The sequence below is a fragment of the Macaca mulatta genome, chromosome 13, assembly GCF_049350105.2.
Source record: "Macaca mulatta isolate MMU2019108-1 chromosome 13, T2T-MMU8v2.0, whole genome shotgun sequence".
NCBI lineage: Eukaryota > Metazoa > Chordata > Mammalia > Primates > Cercopithecidae > Macaca > Macaca mulatta.
The window spans coordinates 80,658,085-80,683,761 of NC_133418.1; the positions used below are offsets into that span (position 1 = coordinate 80,658,085).

General features: G+C 40.1%; 1 protein-coding gene across 3 annotated transcripts in view; it reads right to left on the minus strand.

Annotated features, from left to right (window-relative positions):
• Positions 1-25,212, minus strand: part of PPM1B (protein phosphatase, Mg2+/Mn2+ dependent 1B) — an 88,935-nt gene extending 63,723 nt beyond the window's left edge. For 2 of the 3 annotated variants that reach the window (XM_015112222.3, XM_015112224.3), the window contains exon 1: positions 24,787-25,199. The gene's annotated coding sequence lies outside the window, so the exon portion shown is untranslated. Of the gene's footprint in view, positions 1-24,786 lie in introns of all 3 variants that reach the window. The other variant, NM_001266202.1, reaches the window with a different exon arrangement.
• Between the last annotated feature and the right edge of the window lie 465 nt (positions 25,213-25,677).

Sequence of the window (25,677 nt, forward strand, 5' to 3'; positions counted from 1 at the left end):
ATACAAAAAATTAGCCAGGTGTGGTGGCACACGCCTGTAGTCCCAGCCACTAGGGAGGCTGAGGCAGGAGGATGGCGTGAACCTGGGAGGCAGAACTTGCAGTGAGTGCGCCACTGCATTCCAGCCTGGGTGACAGAGCGAGACTCCATTTCAAAAAAAAAAAAAAATTTAAAGGTGAACATCACAGAGGTTCAATCCAGGAAATGCAATGCTGGACCAAACAAATATTCCAGAAATAGAGAAGAAACGAAATTATCAAAGAAACAATAAAACAAAAATAATTTTTCAGAGCTGAGGGACGATACAAATACTCAGACTCAAAGCCTACTGCTTGGCGGAGAGGCAGAGCAGGGGAGAGATCCCATGTTTAGACAGATCATTATGGACTTTCAGATGGCCAAGAATTAAAAAAAACTTAAAAGCTTTTGGAAGCAGTATGGCGCTTCTTCAAAAAATTATAAATAAAACAACCATATGATCCAGCAAGCCACTTCTGTGTATGTATCCAAAAATATTGAGTGGGATCTCAAAGAGGCATTTCTATTTGTACATTCATGATCATAGTACCCATATTATGCATAATAGCCAAGAGGTAGAAGCAACCCAAATGTTCCATGACAAATGAATGGATAAACAAAATGTAGTATATACATAGAATGAATTATTATTCAGCCTTAAAAAAAAGTGAAGGAAATCCTGTCACATGCTACAACATGGACAACAGGTCAGTCACAAAAAGACAAATACTACATGATTCCACTTATATAGGGTATCTAAAACAGTCAAATGCACAGAAACAGAAAGTAGAGTGATAGTTACCACGGACTGGGGGTAGAAGGGGAAACGGGAAGCTGTTGTTTAATGGGAATAGAGTTTCAGTTTTGCAAGATGAAAAAGTTCTGGATATCTGTTGCATAATAATGTGAATATACTTAATACTACTGAACTGTATGCTTATTTTTCTTTTTTGCAGCAACCATGGCCTGATAGGAACTGTACACTTAAAAACGGTTAAGATGGTAATGTTATTTTATGTGCTTTTTGTACTACAATTACATTTTATTTAAGCTTTTGGGGGTAAAAGTAGTTAGAAAGTCATCTACACTAAAAGAAGAATCCAAATAGCACGAGACTTCTCATCAACAAAACTAGACCACAGAAAATTTCTTTGACATTCCATAGCAGAAAATCAAATGATAATGTCTAAATGCAAAATCATTAATAGTTGTATAAACCTTTTAGTTAAAAATCAGGCCAGGCGCAATGGCTCACGCCTGTAATCCCAGCACTTTGAGAGGCTGAGGCGGGTGAATTGCCTGAGTCCAGGAGTTCGAGACCAGCCTGGGCAACATAGTGAGACCCTGTCTCTATTTTAAAAAATTCAAAAATTAACCGGGCATGGTGGTGTGTGCCTGTAGCCCCAGCTACCTGGGAGGCTGAGGTGGGAGGATTGCTCGAGCCCAGGAGGTGGAGGCTGCAGTAAGCCAAGATGATATGACTGCATTCCAGCCTGGATGACAGAGTGAGACTGTTTCAAAAGAAAAAAAGCTTGTACACATGAAATACTTAATATGCTTCTATCTTCAAAATTTAACTGATGCCACATATATTCCAAAGGGTTACCAAGAAATATTTCTATGATATAGCCAAGTACTCTTCACTTCCAGCCTGTTCCTAGACAATGTGTAGATTAATGGCTTTCATTATTATAAAACATTGCTAACATAAATGATAGTAGTAATAAAATCTAACAATCAGCTTATGTTCAAAGAGATGTTTGAAAAGTCACATACTACTAACAACATTCCAGGACCTTACAGAACATACTCATTCACAAACACCTGCATCAAATACTAAACACTGCTTGAATGAGAAGCGAAAGAAAAACAACTACACCCCATCAGTAAACTCACAGAAACAGAACATGTAGCTTGCATCCTTTCTTCCAATTCTTAGTATTTTCAGAATTAAATTATTTAAGTCCTCTCCTCTTCCAAATCAATTCTGATGAACTGTACTATCAGTGACATTCGCTTAGAATTTTCAAAATATAACTGATATTCAAAAGGGCTTGAATAATTGTTTAAGAGATATTTTACAGTTTTCATTAAAATTGCTGAATAACATTGGCATTGACCACACCCAGGTCCAATGGCAAGGAAATGTTACTGATAAAAATAGGCTAGTCTAATAATTCTCCAAAAGCTGGAAACTACAGCTCTACATTAGAGCAAGATTATGAAAACAAATTTATTCAGCAAATCAGATTCTCTGAAATTATAATTGAGAGACCCCAGATACAAGAATAATTTAGATTTTCTTGTCCTAAATCAAAAGCTCAGCTAGAAATTTCAAACTCAGGACAACAATATAATTTATCCCTCTCCAAGCCTTTCAATAAGAAAAATATAGTTCATAAAATGGAAATAGCTTTGTTGACAGTGGTATTTTGCTTTAGTCACAAATTTAATCTGAGAAAAAAATCTATCACACTGAATATGTACAGTGTGCTCTAAAAACCAAACTACATGCAGACCTATGAAAAGTATATATTCAGGCTATATCAAAAACAGAAAATTACCACTTAATCAACTTTAAAGTAGCAGTTCTCAACATAGGGCAAGATATCTATCATACAAGAAGAATTAATTTAGCATCGCTTGTCATGCTTTTTCAAATTCTACAAGACACAACTATAAGCAGGAACTTAGATGAATCTCATTAACAATGTTGAAAGAAACTAGAAATCAAAGAGTATACAATGTATGATTCCATTTAAATGAAATGTAAAAACAGGCAAAACTAATACAACAGGTTAGAAGCCAGGTAAGCATACAATGCATACAATAATTAGGATTACTATAAAACCCAATAATATTAAAGTCGTTATCAAAATATTTTTTAAAATCTGACGTAGTAATACATGTCTTCTTCACTAACACAATAATAATATCTAGTGGCAGGTCTAATAAATGTCATAATTCTGAAGTAGTGGTGAGTTTAGTAATATTTTAAGATACTTGCAACAACTATAATATGATATAGAAACATCTGACTTCTAAAGAAGACATGTAAAAAAAGTATTGCTATACTACATTGATAATTGAAGAAAACGTTAAATTTCAATTAGAGATTAGTGAAAATAAAAACATGATCCTGGCCGGGCGCGGTGGCTCAAGCCTGTAATCCCAGCACTTTGGGAGGCCGAGACGGGCGGATCACGAGTTCAGGAGATCGAGACCATCCTGGCTAACACGGTGAAACCCCGTCTCTACTAAAATACAAAAAAAATTAGCCGGGCGAGGTGGTGGGCGCCTGTACTCCCAGCTACTCGGGAGGCTGAGGCAGGAGAATGGTGTGAACCCGGGAGGCGGGGCTTGCAGTGAGCTGAGATCCGGCCACTGCACTCCAGCCTGGGCAACAGAGCTAGACTCCGTCTCAAAAAAAAAAAAAAAACAAAAAATGATCCTCCTGAATTTTATTGATAGATCTCTATGTGAGTCTGTGGGCTCCAGCTTAAGAATCCCTGATTTAGTCTGTGCCAATAGCAACTTAGGGGAGAAGAAGGGAGGCATGATCTATCAAGTAGTCAGTTTTGAACATGTTCAGTTAGAGATGCCTATTACATGTCCAGTGGAGATACTGCAGGCAGGTGGATCTAGAAATAAAGCATTCAGGAGTGGGTTCAAGAATGAAGAAGGCAGGCATAATCTATCAAGTAGTCAGTTTTGAACATGTTCAGTTAGAGATGCCTATTACATGTCCAGTGGAGATACTGCAGGCAGGTGGATCTAGAAATAGATGTTCAGGAGTGGGATCAAGAATGAAGACATAAATTTGGGGGCATTTATATGGTAATTAAGTCTCCACTTAAACCCCTTGAGAACAGAGTAAATATAATTTAAAAAGAGAAGACACTAAAGAACTAAGTTCTTGAGCACTCCAACATTTAAAGGTCAAGAGATGAAAAAAAATGCAGTAAAAGTTACTGAGAATCAGTAACCAGAGTTGTGGGAGGAAAACCAACAGTGTGGTACCCCTGACGACAAATATGCCCTTACAGAAGAGGAAGTGATCAACTGTGTCAAATGCTGCTATTCAGTCAATGTCCTATTAAAAAGAACAACCGCTGGATACCTATTAGAGCAGCAGACATTTTCTATGTGCTAGGAATTGTTTCAATGTATTTACAGGCATGAACTCATTTAATCCTCACAATAATCCTATGAGGAAAGTACTATTATAATCACTACATTACAAATGAGGAAACATACAATGAGGTTAAGAACTTGCCAAAGACACACAACTATCAAGTGGTAAAACTAAGATACTAACCCATGCAGTCCAATTCCAAAGCCAAATCTCATCTTCAGGCTCACAATTGGGTCAAAAAGCTCTCTGGCTAATTCTCTCCCTTCCTCCTGGGGCTCACTGGTATGTCCTTCAATATACAATATACTTAAGTAATAAAGAAGCTGAAGCTTTGGGCTTTACTGGGTGGTGATGAGGCAGCAGGCCTTTTGGATTCCTCTGGTTTTAGGTCATTCAGGCCTACTCAACAACTTATGTAAACCTTATCCCAGTATCCAGCTGTACTTGATTCTGGAGACCGACTCTCCCACCGATTAAATACCTATTATTCCATCTTACTTATCCTACTCTATCCAGATATTTGCTTCCAAAATCACATGGGAAGAATATTCAAGGCAAAATGTGTATATTCCTCATCTAAATGGCCTGATTTCATCGAATATCACCTGGCAAGTAATACAACACGGTAGTTAAGAACATGCACATGGACAGTCTAAGATGGCAGTGGTGGTAGCAGCAGAAGTTTTTAATGTCCTCACACAGACAAGGCAATCCAACAACAAAGGTATTATCTCCCCATAAGCTACAAATTGTTGTAAGACCCAAGTGGTATTAGCATTTGTGCAAAAGGAAGCAAGAGGAAAACAGGCTTCTGAAGATCCTGAGATGAGAGAAACTCCAACATCACAAATAGCTACTCACTGAAAAGTGTGACAGGACAATCTAGTAACAGCTAAAACTGAAAAGGAATTCTGCAAGACCCAACTGCTGAGGTCATGCAAAGGGACCAATATACAATAAGATCTGATAGTGCTGGAGCAATCTAGAGCCTACAAACTCTGAAATAAACGCTCCCTTGTTAGACAAAGCTCTACACTAAAGAAAAACTGCTAAGAAGAAAATCTAAAAATTCCACACACCCCCTACCTTCCTAAAAGTTCAGGAAAATATCACAGTCCAATTCTATACAAAGTAATTATAAGAAAGAAAAAAAAAAAAGAATATGAAAACTAAAGTCCCTAGAGTCAAAGAAAGCACACTAGGAAAAAAGTGCCTATTAAAGAGAGGAAATCTGTAACCTAATATTTCAAAACAAACTAAAGAGAAAAGTAAAACAAGAAAAGCAAATCACAATTAGAAAACTTAAATATCAAGTAATCAAGAACAAAGTAATTATAACAAATTACTAGTATCGGCCGGGCGCGGTGGCTCACTCCTGTAATCCCAGCACTCTGGGAGGCCAAGGCAGGTGGATCACCTAAGGTGGGGAGTTTGAGACCAGCCTGACCAACATGTAGAAACCCCATCTCTACTAAAAATATAAAAAAGCCAGGCGTGGTGGTGCATGCCTGTAATCCCAGCTACTCAGGAGGCTGAGGCAGGAGAATCACTTGAACACGGGAGGCGGAGGTGGCGATGAGCCAAGATCATGCCATTGTACTCCAGCCTGGGCTACAAGAGCGAAACTCTGTCTCAAAAAAAAAACATAAATAAAAATTAAAAAAAAAAAAAGAAACTACTAGCATTTCCCGTATGTATGGAGTATCATGCATAGAGAATGTTTCTCACGATATACAGCCATTTCAGTACCCAAAACACCAATATTCCTGACAAAACAGCTCGAACACTGATGTCCTGTGTGGTAGAATTAGCCAACTATCAGTCCTAAGAAGAGGCTTCTCGGGCCGGGCGCGGTGGCTCAAGCCTGTAATCCCAGCACTTTGGGAGGCCGAGACGGGCGGATCACGAGGTCAGGAGATCGAGACCATCCTGGCTAACACGGTGAAACCCCGTCTCTACTAAAAAATACAAAAAATTAGCCGGGCGAGGTGGCGGGCGCCTGTAGTCCCAGCTACTCGGGAGGCTGAGGCAGGAGAATGGCGTAAACCCGGGAGGCGGAGCTTGCAGTGAGCTGAGATCCGGCCACAGCACTCCAGCCTGGGTGACAGAGTGAGACTCTGTCTCAAAAAAAAAAAAAAAAAGAAGAGGCTTCTCAAAATAAGGTACTTTGTGGCACTTCAAACTATTGGTAACTCCTCCATTCTGGAAACTCTTAACACTTGGGTTGACTTTCAAAACACTCTCAAATCACTTGCCTTTATTCTTTTTTCTGTAGCCTCTGAAAGAGGGAAGTGGGGTCCCAAAATAATATTTAACCTTCAACCCAAAACACAGTATCTGCCCTCTGATGCAATCTCATGGCTTAGGCTATGTATACACCGACTTCTCAGATGAATTTTAGTCTAGATTTTAAACATAAAGCTTAGCTGTGCTACCTCTCTCTTCAAATACAACATAATCAAAAACTTCAACTGTGCACCCAAGCCACCTTCATATGCCTACCTACCTATTTGTATTGGTAAGAGCATTCCTCTAGTATTAATCCAGGACAGAAGCCATAAATCTTTTGATATATATTCAACCACCACTAAATCACTATGTTCCATCAATCTTGTTTTTCAGTGTCTCTCTTATCCTATCACCCTAAGTTTCAGCATCATCACATAATGCGTTGATTATCTAACTTATTCCTAGTGGATTTCCCTGACTTCAATCTCATTTTCCTCTAATCCACCTACAGATTATCATGTTTTTCCCTAAAACACACCTTAAATGTCCCTAAAAGACGTAGTGGCTTTTTACACCCTTATCAAGAACCTTCTCTAATCTGTCATGCCTAGGCTCTACACAGCCCAACTTCATCATGGTCACTCCCACCTCACAGTCAGTTTTTCCTACTTCATTTTATTTAGCTAGCCAAATCCTTCAAGGTGCCTATGAAATAATATTTCCTATCATGGGTATGGTGGCTCATGGCTGTAATCCCAGCACTTTTGGAGGCCAAAATGGAAAGATCGCTTAAGCACAGGAGTCGGAGGCCAACCAGCTTGGGTAACATAGTGAGACTCTGTCTATACAAACAATTTAAAAATTAGCCAGGTATGGTGGCACACACCTGTGGTCCTGGCTGCTTGGGAGGCTGGGGTGGGACAACTGCTTAAGCCTGGGAGATCGAGGCTGCAGTGAGCTGTGATTTGCACTCCAGCCTGGGAAAAGAGCAAGTCCCTGTCTCCAGAACAAAACAAAACACAACACTTCCTTCTCCTTCATGTCATCCCAACTCTTCCTACCACCATCTCACCAATCCTATAAAATCATTTGGATTCCTTTTAACATTTTTGCCCTTCTTAGCTCCTTTCCTACCCTAATTTGTGACCTTGGCATCTAGTAGGTACTAAATAAAATATGTGTTAACTTAAAAAACACTTCTTAGCCAGGCATGGTGCCCCATGCCTGTAGTCCTAGCTCCTCAGGAAGCTGAGGCAGAAGGATAGCTTGAGCCCAGAAGTTTGAGGCTGCAGTGAGATATGATCACAGCCCTGGTACTCTAGCCTGGGCAACAGAGTGAGACACAATCTCAAAAAAAAAAAAAAAAAAAAAAAGAGTAATTTAAAAAGATCCTTCTTCAAGAAAGAATGTCCTAGTCAGCTATTTCAACATTCCCAGAAATATTAAATTGGCAGAAACCTAAAAATCTACTGGAATGCTGATTAACCTCTATTATCCACTATAACATTTATTAAGTACAAGCAGTCCTTGATTTCCAGCAATTTTACTTTTGCTGATTCATTTAAAGCACTTAGCCAATTACACCAACTTACTATGGACAAAGGACACACTAATGAATTTATATTACTTGGTGTGTTTCCTGATGATGGGCATAGAGTATCCCCAACTCCCAAAGTCAGTCTAGCCCTGTAGCCCTTTTTGAGAACATCTTTGGCTCTAGATCAATCTATTCAGCCAACTCTTCCTAAAGGTCTTCAAATGTAGGGCTGAGGAAAGAAAGATGAAGATTAAGCAAAACAGAGTGAGAAATATACGAAGGAAAAGAAATATATACAAAGGATTGTTTGCCTTAAGTATTACGCAATTGCCCTGTCCCTACCCCTATTGTTACCATTCAAGTACCATCCTTCCAAGCATTCATGTCAATCCAAATACACATTTTGGGTAATATTTTAGAGTTGACTTGAAGTTAAAGTCTTTTTTTTTTTTTTTTTTTTTTTGAGACAGAGTCTCGCTCTGTCGCCCAGGCTGGAGTGCAGTGGCGCGATCTTGGCTCACTGCAAGCTCCGCCTCCCGGGTTCACGCCATTCTCCTGCCTCAGCCTCCCGAGTAGCTGGGACTACAGGCGCCCACAACCGCGCCCGGCTAATTTTTTGTATTTTTAGTAGAGACGGGGTTTCACCGTGGTCTCGATCTCCTGACCTTGTGATCCGCCCGCCTCGGCCTCCCAAAGTGCTGGGATTACAGGCGTGAGCCACCGCGCCCGGCTTAAAGTCTTTTTTTTTGGTGGCAGGGATGGGGACGAAGTTTTGCTCTTGTTGCCCAGGCTGGGGTGCAATGGTGCGATCTCAGCTCACTGCAACCTCTGCCTCCCAGGTTCAAGCAATTATCCTGCCTCAGCCTCCTGAGTAGTTGGGATTACAGGCTCCCGCCACCACACCTGGCTAATTTTTGTACATTTAGTAGAGACGGGGGTTTCACCATGTTGACCAGGTTGGTCTTGAACTTCTGACCTCAGGTGATCCACCCACCTCAGCCTCCCAAAGTGCTGGGATTACAGGCATAAGCCACCACGCCCGGCCAGGTTAGTTTTTAATTAGCACCATCATTTTATAGACACATTATCTAACATCTAAATCTAATATCTAATATCTAAAAACTCTTAAACACAATTAATAAAATAAACACCTGCATTCTAATGGCAAAGTAATTCCATATTTATGCCTGTAAGATTTTACTTTGTCATCAGGAAAACTAACAAGAAGATGCGAAATTAAAGTCAAAATAAAACACCATTTCTCTCTCCTTAGATTAAAAAAAGAGAGAGAGAGACTCTCAATACCAAATGCAGACAAGAATACAGAGCTTTGCTGTTTGGTATAGTAGCCACTAACCACTCAGGGCTAGTAAGAATTTTAAATGAGGCTAATGCAAACAGAGATTTGCTGTAAGTGTAAAATACACAATGGATTTTAAATATTTAATGTATTAGTAGTTTTCACACTGCTGATAAAGACATACCCAAGACTGGGCAATTTACAAAAGAAAGAGAGGTTTAATGGACTTTCAGTTCCACATGGCCAGGGGGGCCTCAGGATCACTGCTGAAGGCAAGGAGGAGCAGGTCACATCTTACATAGATAGCAGCAGGCAAAGAGAGAGCACTTGTGTAGGGAAGCTCCCCATTATAAAACCATCAGATCTCATGAGACTTATTATCATGAGAACAGCACAGGAAAGACTTGTCCCCATGATTCAATTACCTCCCACGGGGTCCCTCTCACAACACCTGGGAATTCAAGATGAGACTTGGGTGTAGACACAGCCAAATCACATCATTTAATATTTATTAAAAGAATTCAAAATAGCTAATTAACTTCACTGTTTACAAATTGAATCATTTTGGAACTACTGGATTAAATAAAATACATTACTAAAATTAACTTCGCCTGTTTCTTTTTTACAATGTATACTAGAAAAATTTAAATTACATTATATTTATATAGGACAGCACTGAATTAAAACAACAGAAACTTTTGGCTGGGCACGGTGGCTCATGCCTGTAATCCCAACACTTTGAGAAGCCAAGGTGGGCGGTTCATGAGGTCAGGAGTTCAAGACCAGCCTGACCAACATAGTGAAACCCCATCTATACTAAAAATACAAAACTTAGCCAGGTGTGGTGGTGCACGCCTGTAATCCCAGCTACTTAGGAGGCTGAGGCGAGGCTGAGGCAGGAGAATCGCTTGAACTTGGGAGGTGGAGGTTGCAGTGAGCCGAAATCATGCCACTGCACTCCAGCCTGGGTGACACAGCAAGACTCAAAAAAAAAAAAAAAAAAAACCAAAAAAATGAAAACCAAAAAAAACAGGCCAGGCGCAGTGACTCACACCTGTAATCCCAGCACTTTGGGAGGCCACGGTGGGAGGATCAACTGAGGTCAGGAGTTCAAGTCCACCTTGGCCAATATGGTGAAACCCCATCTCTACTAAAAATACAAAAAAATTATTTGGGCGTGGCAGCAGGTGCCTGTAATCCCAGCTACTTCAGGAGGCTGAGACAGGAGTATAGCTTGAATCCAGGAAGTAGAGGTTGCAATGAGCCAAGATTGCGCCATTGCACTCCAGCCTGGGTGACAAGAGCAAAACTCTGTCTCCAAAAAAAAAAAAAAATATATATATATATATATATATGTCTATATATATATATATATGTCTATATATATATAGACACCACTGGCAGGAGTATAAATTGGTATAGCAACATTGGAGAGAATTTTGGAAATATCTAGTTAGGGCTATAAGGATGGCCTACAGTTTAGCAATTTTACTCCCTAGAGAAATTCTCGCATGTATATATGGCATGTAAATAGTTTTAGACCATTGATTAAAATTACAAAAATAATCCAAATGTCCTTCCAAAAAGACTAGACAAAATGTGTTCTAGCTGCATGTGGTGGCTCACACCTGTAATCATAATGCTTTAGGAGGACAAAGGAGGTGGATCACTTGAGCTCAGGAATTAGAAGCCACCCTGGGCAACATGGTGAAACCTCATCTCTACAAAAAAAACACAAAAATTAGCCAGATGTGGTGGTGTATACCTGTAGTTCCAGGTATTTGGGAGCCTGAGGTGGGAGGATCATTTGAGCCTGGGAGGTCAAGGCTGCAGTGAGCCAAGATTGAGCCACTGCACTCTAACCTGAGCAATAGAGCCAGACCTTGTCTTATTAAAAATAAAAAAAAAGAACTGTTCTAATCATACAATGGAATACTATGCAATATATATGCAATACTATGGAAAAAAGGGACTAGAACAAAAAAAGAACTGCAAAAATATTAAGTGACAAGAACAAATTGTAAAAAAAAACCAAAAAATTTTGTATATGATCATGTACATAAGCCTCTTAAAACAGTACTATATGCTATTTAGAAATAGACACATGTAGGCCAGGCACGGTGGCTCACACCTGTAATCCCAGCACTTTGGGAGGCCAAGGCGGGCGGATCATGAGGTCAGGAGTTTGAGACCGGCCTGGCCAACACGGTGAAACCCCGTCTCTACTAAAATACAACAATTAGCTGGGCGTGGTGCCATGTGCCTGTAATCTCAGCCACTCAAGAGGCTGAGGCAGGAGAATTGCTTAAAACCTGAAGGCGGAGGTTACAGTGAGCTGAGATCATGCCACTGTACTCCAGCCTGGGCAACAACAGGAACTCCATCTCAAAAAAAAAAAAAAAAAAAGAAACAGATACATGTATGAAGATCGTATCTATGAGGCAGGCATGAAATTTAGGATAGTGGCAGAGAAAGAAGATGGAATTCAGGAAGATTACAGAAGAGCTTCAACTACCTAAACTAAGCTGGGTGGTGGGTACTTCATTGTTCAATATTTTTAACTCTATGTCTGAAATATTTCCAAACTTTTAACAGAAGATTTTACATACCATGTGTAGCACTAACTGGGTATACTTTATGGTTTGGGGGACATAATGAAACAGTAACTGCACAATTTTAACCATGATAAAAGCAGTTATCCCTTGAATAACATCAGAGTACAGGAGATGTAGCAAACACCAAAAATATAAACACCAAATATATAAATACCAATTGTATACCACTACAATGAGAAAAAGGGAACAAAACATACATCCTAGATCATGAGTCAACAAACTTTCTCTTTTAAGGTCAAAAGGGTAAATATTTTTGGGTTTGCAAGGCCATATGGTTTCTCTCTCAAGTACTCAACTCTGCTTTAGTAATGGGAAAGCTGCCATAGACAAATGAACATGGCTATCTTCCAATAAAACTTTACAAAAAGAAGCAGCAGGCCAAATTGGGCTGAGAGGTTACAGTTTGATGACACCTGTCTAGATCCACCTTTAAAAAGGGTATCAGTAAGTCTATTAAGTGAAAGTCTGAAAGGGAAATGGATTTGCATAGTAATGGTATATGCCACGATCATCTGATAATTACAAAAGAGAAAATGTTCCTTCTCCACAAAGACATCTAGCACTTACCACCACCCTTAACCCAGTGATCAAACTTAGCACCACTACTACTGTTAAATTCAGGCATTGGTCAGGCATGGTGGCTCATGCCTATAATCCCAACACTTTGGTAGGCCAAGGCGCATGAATCACGAAGTCAGGAGTTGAAGACCAGCCTGGCCAAGATGGTGAAACCCCATCTCTACTAAAAAACTACAAAAATTATCCAAGTGTGGTGGTTGGTGCCTGTAATCCCAGTTACTCGCAAGGCTGAGGCAGGACAATAGATTGAACATGGGCGGCAGAGGCTGCCGTGAGCCGAGATTGCGCCACTGCACTCCAGCCTGGGCGACAGAATGAGACTCCGTCTCAAAAACAAACAAACAAAAAAACCAAACAAAAAAGTCAGGCAGTTTGTGCTTCTGATGCAATATAACATAAAGCAGCATCACCTATAACCTATCCTGGCCAAAATGGTTAACCTAAACTTAACAGTCATTAGATCTAACTTAATAGTTTAAGAAGACACAGAATAAGTTTTAAACAAAATCTCAAAGAAATAATCAGATGAATTCTGAATATAGGACATTTTACAAGACAACTGGTGCCCTCAAAAAGAGAAAATCATTTGAGTGTTTAAATTTATAAGAGAACAGAGGCTCAATAACAAACATGATATAATGTACAATCTTCAAAGACCTTGGTTTGTGGGGGCAAAGCTACATAAGACTTTTTTTTTAACCCAATTGGGGAAGTCTGAATATGGATTGTGGATCAGATGAATTGGGGAATTAATTTTGTCAGGTAAGATAATTTTGCAGGTATAGAGGAAAATCATTTTTTGGAGATTCATACTTACGTATTTAGGAGTAAAGTGACATGACATCTCTGTAATTTCTAAATGGCTCGTATGGCAATGTTATGGATTGAATCTGCGTCCACCCCTCCCCCACAATTTATATGTTAAAATCCTAACCCCCAATGTGATATGAAGTGGGTCCTTTGGAAGGTAATTGGGTCATCAGGTTGGAGCCTTCATGAATACTATTAGTGCCCTTATAAAAAGGACTCCAAAGAGCTCTCTAGCTCTGCCTACCATGTAAGCACACAAAATGGAAATGTGCAGACCAGAAAGACAGCCCTCATCAAACACCAGATCTGCCAGCACCTTCATTTTAGAACTTGCCAGCTTTCAGAACTGTAAGAAATACATTTGTGTTTTTTATAGGCTACCCAGTCTATGGTATTCTTTTACAGCAGCCTGAACTAAGACAGGCAAAAATACGAAATACTGTTGAATTTAGGTGATTGGTATATAGACACTCAGGGTACTACTATCATGTTTTGCAGCATTAAAATTTTTCATATTAAAAAGCAAAAAATCCAGTATGAAATGATTTATAATTTATTAAATTTGTTACTCTCCCCCCAAATATTAAAGTGGTCCTAAGTTTCCCCCAGAGTCCTCAAGGTTAAATATCAAAATCTACCCAAAATAAATTCTCCAAAAGTTCATGACCCTGATGTTTTTCCTTTTAAGCATGTGATTTCTAAAAGTGAGGACAAGGCAAAAATCACAAGATACTTTGAATTATCATTGTTCTCCAAAGCGACTAATGCCTATAGACAATATTTATTAAACAAAAATGAATAGAAGGAAATTTGTGTTTATTTATTTATTTATTTTATTTTGAGACAGTGTGTCGTCACTCTGTTGCCCAGGCTGGAATGCAGTAGCACGATCTCGGCTCACTACAACATCCGCCTGTTCATACATTCAACAACCATCCTTTTCCCTCTCCCTACCCACGAATCCAGGAATCCCCAACCCCCAGGCCATAGACCAGTACCCTCCATGAACTGTCAGGAACAGGGCTGCACAGCAGGAGGTGAGCAGTAGGCAAGCAAGTGAAGCTACTGCTGCTCTCCATGGCTGGCATTATTGCCTGAGCTCCACCTCCTGTCACATCAGTGGCAGCATTAGATTCTTACAGGAGTGCAAACCCTACTGTGAACTGTGCACGCAAGGGGTCTAGGTTGTGCGCTCCTTATAAGAATCTAATGCCTGATGATCAGTAATTTTCTCCTATTACCCTCAGATAGGACCATCGAGTCGCTGGAAAACAAGGTCAGGGCTCCCAGTGATTCCACATTATGAAAAACTGTGTAATTATTTCATTATATATTACATTGTAATAATAATAGAAATAAAGTGCACAACAAATGTAACGTGCTTGAATCATCCTGAAACCCTCACATCATCTGTGGAAAAAATTGTCTTCCATGAAACCGGTCCCTGGTACCAAAAAGGTTGGGGACCTCTGCACTACTCCTTTCCTCTCCCTAGAAGATGCTGTTTAGCTTATTTACTCATTTATTCAGCTAAAATTTGTAGAACACAATATAGATACACGGATAGATCAGCATACAAAACTAACACAGTTATTGCCCTTACGTGGTTCATGCTCTGGTAGAAAATGAGAATCTCAGAACAGGACTCTTGATTTGAGAGTCAAAAGAACCTCAAGATATCACATGGTCCAGGCCTCTCCCTTAACCCTGATAAAAATGTTAAGATTGAAGGTTAAGGCTACTAAATCCTAGAAAGAATAAGTACACATGCCACAGAACCATTAAAAGCTTGAGTAGGAACCACAAACAGGGTCTTCTGTTTCCAAGTTTCAGTACTCTTTCAACTTACCATATATCATTTAGCAGTATAATAGTAGTAGTATTAATAGTAGTAATAGCAATCGAAAGCATTCAATAAAGGTTACCCGTTATAATGTGCCAGTCTCTATGCTAAAAGCTTTACATAGATTATCCCAACCCAACAATCTTACGAACACTCTCAGTTTAGAAATGAGAAAACTGAAGTTTAGAAACATTAAGTAACCTACCCGTGGTGGAGCAGGGATTCAAATCCAAGAATATGACGTTGGAGTCAATGTTCCCAACCACTATCCTCCTTTTTCCAGAAATATAACCCACACTAAGTATAAAGGCTTCTTACACTTTATACACTTATAAACAGTGCTAAGCATCCTACAGCATTACCTGCAAGCACACAGTAGCAACAATTCAGAAATATTTCTCTAAATCTGTTGAGAAGATACCTTATCCACATTTGAGAAACAATAATACCATTATCATTACCATATGGACAGCCTCTCTAGCCGTCCATCTTTCAAATACACAACTGAAACTACTGCTGTCTAGCATCTCCCAAACTTTCTTTAGCCAAAGTATCTGACAAGCAACTAAATATCAAACTTATTTTTACCTTGAGATTGTTTTCAATCCTCTTAAAAACATAGGTTCAATGTGATTCCAGACGTTCTCTATAATTATCACTACTCCTTTATATTCAAATATGCCTTATACTTGACTCCATAATTTGGCAATATAAACCTGAACAAAGACAAAAAGACCCAGCTACATGAACTGCCCTCTGTAGGGTGGTCATAAGGTCTGAAAACACAGATTTTTTTGCGACGGAGTCTTGCTCTGTTGCCAGGCTGGAGTGCAGTGGTGCAATCTTGGCTCACTGCAACCTCTGCCTCCTGGGTTCAAACAATTCTCCTGCCTCCGCCTCCCGAGTAGCTGGGACTACAGGCGCAAACCACCATGCCCAGCTAATTTTTGTATTTTTAGTAGAGACGGGGTTTCACCATGTTGGCCAGGATGGTCTCGAACTCCTGACTTCATGATCTGCCTGCCTCGGCCTCTCAAAGTGCTGGGATTACAGGGGTGAGCCACTGCCCCGGCCATAGATATTATTTTCATATTCTGTAACACAACATCAATATACAATTACTGTATAGCCACCTGTGTATACAAACTTGGTGGCCACCCTGTACTTAAAAATCAAGTAAGCAAAGACATAGGCAGAAAAAGTAACTCAAAGCAAAAGCAAACTGAAGAGTAAGTAACCTAAACTTAAATATAATCACTGGGAAGAAGATTCAAGATGTAGAGTAAGAATAATAAGGCAAGTCAACATCATCACTCATCTTTCCAAACATGCCCTTACTAACTAGAGTTAGAGTTTATTAAAAAGGAGGGTGGGAGGGGCATAACTGAAAACGACTACATATATTACATATTAAGCTAAAAGTTATTTCACTGCCGGGCGCAGTGGCTCACGCCTGTAATTCTGACACTTTGGGAGGCTGAGGCGAGCGGATCACCTAAAGTCGGGAGTTCGAGACCAGCCTGATCAATATGGAGAAACCCTGTCTCTACTAAAAATATAAAACATTAGCCAGGCATGGTGGCACATGCCTATAGTCCCAGCTACTCGGGAGGCTGAGGTAAGAGAATTGCTTGAACCCAGGAAGCAGAGATTGTGGTGCACCAAGATTGTGCCATTGCACTCCAGCCTGGGCAACAAGAGCAAAACTCTGTCTCAAAAAAAAAAAAGTTATTTCACTTTCACATTGCAATTCAAAATACTCCAGAACAGCTGAATAGAAATAAACTCAATTTCCTTAAGTTTAGGACCAGCAACCACCAAAGATTTAATAAAATGTTAGATTATATAAACAAAACCAGTTATAAGAGATAATTTTTTAAAATTCAAGTAAGGTTGTTTTTGGTTATTTTTAAATCTAAGATAGATGGCCAAATGTTGAACAACTTAATGAATCTGTTCTGAATTATAGTATTAAATTTAATATATTCTAAAAATTCAAGTTCTCTTGCACATCAGCATTTTGATAAAGTAACAGAGTTACAAAAATACATTAAAAAAGAAACTAGGCTGGGGACAGTGGCTCATGCCTATAATCCCAGCACTTTGGAAGATTGAGGTGGGCAGATTACCTGAGGTCAGGAGTTCAAGACCAGCTTGGCCAACATGGTGAAACCCTGTCTCTACGAAAAATACAAAATTAGCTGGGCATGGTGCCACAGGCCTGTAACCCCAGCTACTTGGGAGTCTGGGGCAGGAGAATCGCTTGAACCGGGAGGTGGAGGCTGCAGTGAGCCGAGATTGCACCACTGCACTCCAGCCTGGGCAACAGAGCAATACCTCGTCTCAAAAAATAAATAAATACATAATAAAAATACACATACATGCACACACACAAATACACTAGTAATCTGAAGGCGTATTTGGGCATAATAAATGAGGAAACTCAAGTCATAAATAGAACATTCATTTTTATATTGAGGCACTGACATAAATGCAAGTTGATTTGCTTTAAAATTAAAAAAATCAATTTTGATTCACTTTAGCAATGAAGATCAAATGAAACTGACTCATAAATGAAAGCAGAAGACCACCAAGCATTAAAATAAGAACAAAAAGATGAAAGATCTTTTATGCTTAAGTTTGCAATGTTTGTATAAACTCGAGGCCTCTTTACCAAACTGATTCAAAAGGAAAGCAATAGAAAGAACAGAAAGCAAAAATTAAGCACCTGATTCACGCATCTAAGTGCAACGCGACAATCTCATATGCAGAAAAAGCAAAAGCACAACGTTAAGTAATACAACAAAGCTACGGAAGAAGAAGCAGTGATAAATATACAGACCAAGTTGAGCACAATAAACCAAGAAACAAATTGGCTCCATTAGCCATGTTTGCTAAGAGCACAAAAGTATCCATTAAAATCAGTGACAATATTACCAGGCCCTATTGGTCAGTCACTAATCCTTCAGTTATACTCACATAAGAACAGAAAGTTTTTTAAACACAAATGACAACATACATTTTATAGGTACATCCTAATTATTTAAATCAGACTTAAAAAATCCTGTTCACCCTCCTCCTATTGTTCCACCTTTACTCCCATCCTCCTTTCCAGGAACTCATCTATCCAAGGTTGTACAGTAAATGGAAACACCTGAAGCCCCCAGATTTCCCTCACGTCTGTCTAATGCAGGGATCTCTTTTTCTCTCTTTGGGTCATCTTTTAATCTTAAACCAATGTCTTTCTCTAAGGTACAACACTATTTCCCCTTTCCTCTTTTCAGTCTAGTTTTTATCCAATTACAGAAAACCTCTTCCTTTCCTTTTGTTAAAAATAGTAAAGCTGTAATCACAGCTTTTAAGTTTAGTGTAGAAAACACACACACCCCAAATTCTCCACTCAAGTTTTTAAGCCAACCACATAAGGAGTTCAGCTGTAATGTAAACTGGGAGTTGTTGGTTAACAGAATGCAAGATCGTCAAGGACAAGGATTTGGGATTTTTGTCTGTTTTGTTCAGATACTAGCATGAAATGGTCCCTTTGCACGCAGAAGGCACTCAGTGAACATAAGAATTGGCTGGAGGGCTACAGACTAAATACTATTAGACTATTCTGAATTCTTTACTTCTCAGTGGGTTGGTAGCTCCGAGTAAATAAAAGCAGAAAGACTCCCAAACCTAAATGAAATCTCCTATATAGTCTAACATTTGTAGTGCTTTGAATTAATTATGTCCCCCCTGCTCTTTCTTGTTTTTTCTTGAGACAGAGTCTCACTCTGTGGCCCAGGTTGGAATGCAGTGGTGTGATTTCGGCTCACTGCAACCTCCACCTCCTTGGTTCAAGTGATTCTCCTGTCTCAGCCTCCTGAGTAGCTGGGATTACGTGCACATGCCGTCACATCGGCTAAGTTTTTTGTATTTTAGTAGACATGGGGTTTCACCGTGTTGCCCAGGCTGGTCTTGAACTCCTGAGCTCAGGCAATCCGCCCGCCTCGACCTCCCAAAGTGCTATGATTACAGGCGTGAGCCACTGCACCCAGCCATGTCCTCTTTTTAAGGGACTAAGAAGGGCCACCTGTCTTCAACAGATAATGCCATTTCCCCATCTCAGAGATAAATGCTTTAGTCAGAACAAGGGAAAAGAAAAACACTGCCCAAATAGGTTAAACACCCATACTGACACTCCTAGATTCTACTACTCATAAGAGCATCTATTAACTATCCCTTTTCAATGCGAGGAGTGCTCTTAATACCTATACATCAAGAAAATAAAATGTAATTAGATTTAAGAATCAGTGACATTACTCTCAAGCTTAAAAGCGCTTCGCAAGCCTTCAAACTCTTACAAATTACATATTCTTTATCAAATCCGCTTCCTCTCAGGCAAACAACACTTACTCATTTGTTTTATTTTCTTGTGTATTATACGTTTGAATCTACCTGATAACATAATCGCATTTTAAAAGTTTTCTATAAAAGACAAGGTTTTTTCCTATTTCTAGCACACAAATGTACTTTTCATTCACAAGAGATTCTGAAGTGAAGGACATGCTACGTAGACAATAATCGCAGCAATCCTAGAGACAGGCCTTATCCTCCCTGTATCACTACCAGTAATTGGTACCATCTCTAAGAGAAAGACAAGTTCCTTAATAGTCAATAGATGGCTTCCAAAGTTTTTGTCTGTCTCCTCTGAGATCGGATTTAACTGGATCTTCTTTTGTTCACAAGGATGTAAAACAATTTTCCAAGAAGTGTTATGTTTCTAAACTTCAAGATTTTTAATTTTCAAGAAATGAATCAATTTAAAGCTAAAAAATACAATCTTTATGATACTTCAACATTCTCCAAGAGAAAACTTTGAATCCATTTTACATTTAGCAACTTAATATTAAACTATGTGATAAATCAAAAGTTTTAAATTAGTAAAATATGTTTTAAATGTTATAAACCACGTCAAAGGTATAATATATGAACTAACAAATTAAAATACTACAATTGATTAAGCTACAAGGTTCTTGTGGTTAAACAAGTTATTACAAAGAGTATTATTATTATTTTTGTTTTGAGACAGGGTCTCACTCTGTCGCCCAGGCTGGAGTGCAGTGGCATGATCTTGGCTTACTACAACCTCCACCTCTTGGGTACAAGCAATTCTCCACCACAGCCTCCGGGGTAGCTGGGACTACAGACATGTGCCACCACACCCAGCTAATTTTTCTATTTTTTGGTAGAGACACAGTTTCACCATGTTGGCCAGGCTAGTCTCGAACTCCTGACCTCAAGTGATTCACCAACCTCGGGCTCCCAAAGTACTGGGATTACAGGGATGAGCCACTGTGCCCGGCCATGAAGAGTATTATTTAAAAAGGTGTATGTTATGCCAAGCAATAACAAGATATTGTAGATGTGATCACAAGTTAGTTATAGTAAAACAAAAAGAAAAAATATACTTAAGCACTCTTTTGTGTCATGATTTACCATAATTCAGTAAAGTGTTTATGGTTGTTATTAAAGTTAGCCTGAAGGGGAGAAATAAAGCACCCTGTAATTTGAATGAAAACTACAAAGTGTGAGATCTTGAGAGGCAAAAAAGAAATGAAAAAAGAAAACAGAAAAGAAAAAAAGTATGTAAGTTATCGTACAGTATTTATGTTTCCTAGGATGTTATATGCTACTAAAAACTAACTCTCAAAATCTTTAAATACTCTGAAAAATAAGTACACTATATAGATTACGCTTTTGGAAAATTTCATAACATCATTAATAATTTAGTAAAGGGTTCTTTTTCATCATAACGCTCATTCAACTATCTGGTCTAACAGTCTTTTTTGGCCAGCCAGTACATCTGGCTAATTTCTGTATTTGTAGTAGGGACTGGGTTTTACCATGTTGGTCAGGCCAGGCTAGTCTCAAGAGATCTGCCCGCCTTGGCCTCCCAAAGTACTGGGATTACGGGCGTGAGTCACCGCACCTGGCCACACTTGTTAGTCTTCTACGTAGTCTTTAAGAAAAGGAATATAGATGGAAATGTTCCAAAGTGTCAATCATCTTAAATCAAATGGACACAAAGAGATTAAATCACATCAGAATTTTTTAAAAAATAGAGGCATGGTCTTACTCTGTCACCCAGGCTAGAGTAAACTGGTGCAATCACAGCTCGCTGCAGCTTTGACCTCCCTGGCTCAAGTGATCCTCCCACCTCAGCCTCCCAAGTAGCTAACTACAGGTGCACACCACCACGCCCAGCTAACTTTATTTTTTGTAGAGACAGGGTCTTGCTATGTCGCCCAGGCTGATCTCAAACAATCCATCTGCCTCAGCCTCCCAAAACGTTGGGAGAGGAGTGAGCCACTGTGCCTGGCCTAGAAACATTTTACTTGCAAAGATTCTAAAATGGCTAATCAAAGATAATAGCATACTTAAATTAGTCCAGAAGATGAAAGCCCATTTTTTAACTCAATGTTTTGATGTAAGTAAGCATCACCAACAAAAACAAAGAAAAAATACAGATTATGAAGCTCACGTATCTTTTTCTTCACCTGTTCTTGTTAGATCAGCCACTAGAAGCTAAAAAGTTGTCATTCTGCAAATTTTATGACAGCCAAAACAAACTACAAAAATTAAATATTTCCCAAAACTATTTTACCATCAATGTTTAAGTATAGGATAGTGAAATGTCAGTACTGTTAACCATCAATTCTCCTAATATAATATATAAGATACATTTTACAATAAAACTTCAAAGCTGCTCATATAAATAGCAGTATTCCATTTCATTCCAATTCTGAAATTAGTTCAGTAGGGGAAAAACAAAAAGAATCAGGTACAATGTGAAGAATAACTGAAAATCCAGGAATATCATACTCCCAAAAATTATCTTACCATTAATCATGATTTCACATTTTATGCTATTACTTGAATAAATTTTGCTATTATAATTTTGGATTAAAAAACTTTTGTTATTCTGATGCCATTGGTTATTTGTTTGCTGACTAATTTTTATTAAAATCAGTGAATTGTGAAAGGCATATTTCACAGAAAATACTACATGCTGCATTTTTTAAAAGTGAGAGTTAGAATTATACTACTTAACTACTTTCTATGCTAAGTAATGTCACAAAATACTTTAAAATAGTTACACACAAAAATATTCATGAAACATAGCCTTTTTTTCTTTTTTTTTTTGAGACAGTCTTACTCTGTCACCCAGGCTAGACTGCAGTGGCACGATCTCGGCTCACTGCAACCTCCACCTCATGAGTTCAAGTGATTCTCCTGCCTCAGCCTCCTGAGTAGATAGGATTACAAGCATGCGCCACTACACCCGGCTAAGTTTTGTATTTTCAGTAGAGATGGGGTTTTACCATGTTGGCCAGGCTGGTCACGAACTCCAGACCTCAAGTGATCCACCCGCCTCAGCCTCCCAAAGTGCTGGGATTACAGGCGTGAGCCACCGCACCTGGCCTATATAGCCTCTTTTTAATAAATCACCACAATCACTAAGTGATACTGTGGCCAATTCTACTATTCCAAGACTGCCAAGACATAATCAGCATCGTATTTTAATTCAAAAGATTCCATAAAAAAATGTTAGTTATAGCAAAGATAACTTTCAACAAGAGCCACTTTTTCTGACCTTGTCAACCTGTGAATCAGCTGTTCTTAGAAGCACAGTTACTTGGACACTACACCATTCCTTCAGATGATGTAATCTTAAGGAATTTAGTAATTAGGTGAATTACTAACATAAAACAGTATTTACTGACATGACTAAACTGAAAGGCCTTTCACCTATTCCTAGAGTCTTCACAGAAATCAGACACCCAGTGTAAGAAAACAGTGTTGAAAGCTCTGCTGGTCACATCAAAGAGAATAATCATTTCAACAAATCCAGAGGATATCTTAAAGTATGAAATCTTAAAGCATGAAAGCTCAAATAAAACTACTACTGCGTACTAATACACAGCAACAAAAAGAACCACTGCAGAAACTGTTATAAGACTTTATGAGAGCAAAAACAAATGAAGAGGCGAAAACACAACAACCATTAAGAAAAAAAAAAAAAAAAAAGACAAAGAAGGCATTGAGAGAAGCAGCACAAAATAAAGATTATCCCTGAAAGAAAATCTGTTGACTAAAATATTCTGTTCTAAATACTTAATTTTAAAATTTCGATTAGAACAACACACTGTCCATTTGGCAGACCTACAAAAACATTTCCTTAAAAAATTACCATTACTTCAGCTATATTTTTAAAAGTCCTGTTCACTTGGAAAAGACTATCATAATAATTAGAATAACTTGTCTCACTATTTACTTAGAAATGCTCTATTTAAAAGTAGGCCAACAATAGGAACTTTGCTATTGCACAACAGAGAAAGTAAATGAAATAACATCTATTAACATTCAGTGTCCATAGCATGTTTCTCCATCTCCTAGAACATACTGTGACTTACACTGTCTACCCTGAACAATTTACCACTTCTTCATCCATGCAGTAGCTCAAATAAAGACAGTTCCTGTGTTAATCCCACAATAAGCCTCAGTAATTCTCACATCACCGTCGTTGTAAACGTTTGTTAACAGAAAAAGAATGTTTTTCCTAAAATAGCTACATAACACTAAGACTACTCAAATTCCTAAATAATCCTTTTACAACATGCCTGCCAACTTTATTTTGATACATTAAACATGTGGAGCCTATTTTAAAAGCTCTTTGTGATTTTATCAAAACAGCTTCCTAGTTATTAATGTCTCTTTTTAAAAGAAGTTTTTAGAAGAAATTGAATATTGATGAATTTGGGCTGCTATCAAATGCCTAGGAAGCACTTTTTTTGCCAGATAAGATGGGCAAACGTCCTAGATCTGCTAAATTTGACATGAGAGGTCATGCAATTTTTAAAAAATGAAGAAATAACTATTTCCAACACTCACTGAGTCCTTCATTTAAAAAATCATTTTAGGTGTTATTTTCACACTTTACGTTTAATAATACAATTTTTTTTAAGGCTGTTAGGCTTAAACTATAAAAAAACTGATCTATGGCTTGTCAGTCTATACTCTTAATGGGGCTCCGGTAGATTTGGGGTACTGAAAATAAGTGGCAGTTTCAATTAATAACTTCGCTGTTAGTAATGACATCTGAAAAGGATGGTGCTAGGGAAGGCAGACAAGAGATGCCGGGGGTACGATGAGAAGAGAAACACAATTTAAAGCCACTAAGGAGGGAAGGCGAGGGTAGAACGCACAGACAGCAGAGAAAGACGATTTAACAAGGAAGTGAAGTGGAGCGCAGAGTAGGGCAGAAGCTGATGAGGAAATGAAAGGGAAAAGATAGTGTTTTCAAAGAGGGCATGCACCAGGAAGAGCCAAGGCTTGGGGTAGCCCCAGCGCTTTCGTGTGAAAGAGATGCTTGAAGACTGAAGCGGAGGGAAGAGGCAATCAGTTGGCGTCCAGGCGTTCGAGCAAACTCCCATTCTCTCCCCGCGCCTCTCCCAGTCCTCAGCTGAGCGGAGGCGGCGGCCGGGGAAGGGGCCTACCCGAGAGCCAGGCACGGCGTGCCCCCGCCTAGGCTCCGCGGGGAAAGCAGCGAGGATTCGGAAGGACAGAGGCCCCGGCCGCGGCTCGGCGGCACCGGGAAAACCTGCCCAGGGCTCGGGGCCTCGGCGGCCCGGCCAGTCAGCCGCTTCCCCTCCGGCGGGGCGCCGGGCGGCCTTACCTGAGGCAAGGGAGGGAGAAGATGTCTAGGGCGCCTCGCTCGCGCCCGCCGCGGTACTCAACCCAAGTTTCCAACGGAGGCGCGACCCTGACTCAGCCGCCGCTTCCCCCTCGGGGTCTCGACCACCGACCGCCTCCGCCGCCTCCGGGGCTGTTTACACCGCCCGGCCCCTCACGCCGCCGCCGCCGCCGCTGCTGCCTTCTCTCCACCCCAGCGCCGTTGCCGACTCGGCCGCCGCCACCTCCTCCGCCGCAGCCTCGTCTCTCTGGAGCATCTTCCAACCACCTAACCCTGAGAATCAGAGACTCCAGCCGCGCCGGCAGGAAACTCCCCCGCAACTGCTAGGGGAACGAGGCAGTCAGAGCACTGGCGGCTTTTCCGCCATTGAGCAGAAGCCGCTCGGCTCCTTCTGCAACCCCCTCCCCGCACCCTAGTCCTTCCCCGCCCCTCAGGGAGCCCCGCCTCCAGCTCCCACCCACTGGGATGCCGCGCGCCCTGTCGCGGCCTCTGGTTTGCTGGGAGTCTTGTCAATTACCGCTCCCCCTCCCAGTGCTGCTCCCTCGACACCTCCGTACTTAGTTTACCCCGCCCACCCGGCCCCGCCTCTGAGTTTCTAATTTCCCATTGGACATCAGTGGCTACTTTCAATTGGCAAGGTCAGCTGTCCATCAAACACCGCCCACTAAGTGAGACCCAACCCTTTATTACCATTTACTTTATTCGGCCCCGCCTCCGCTAGGTCCTACCTCCCAAACGTCAGGGACCAGCCCCCGATACCAGCCATAAGTAGAGCCCGCCGTCAATCAAATAACGCCCACCTGCGCTCCTCCTAGCAAAGCCCCGGCCCCAGCGATTGCCTTCTCTTATTGGTCCAAATCGTGGTCCGAACCC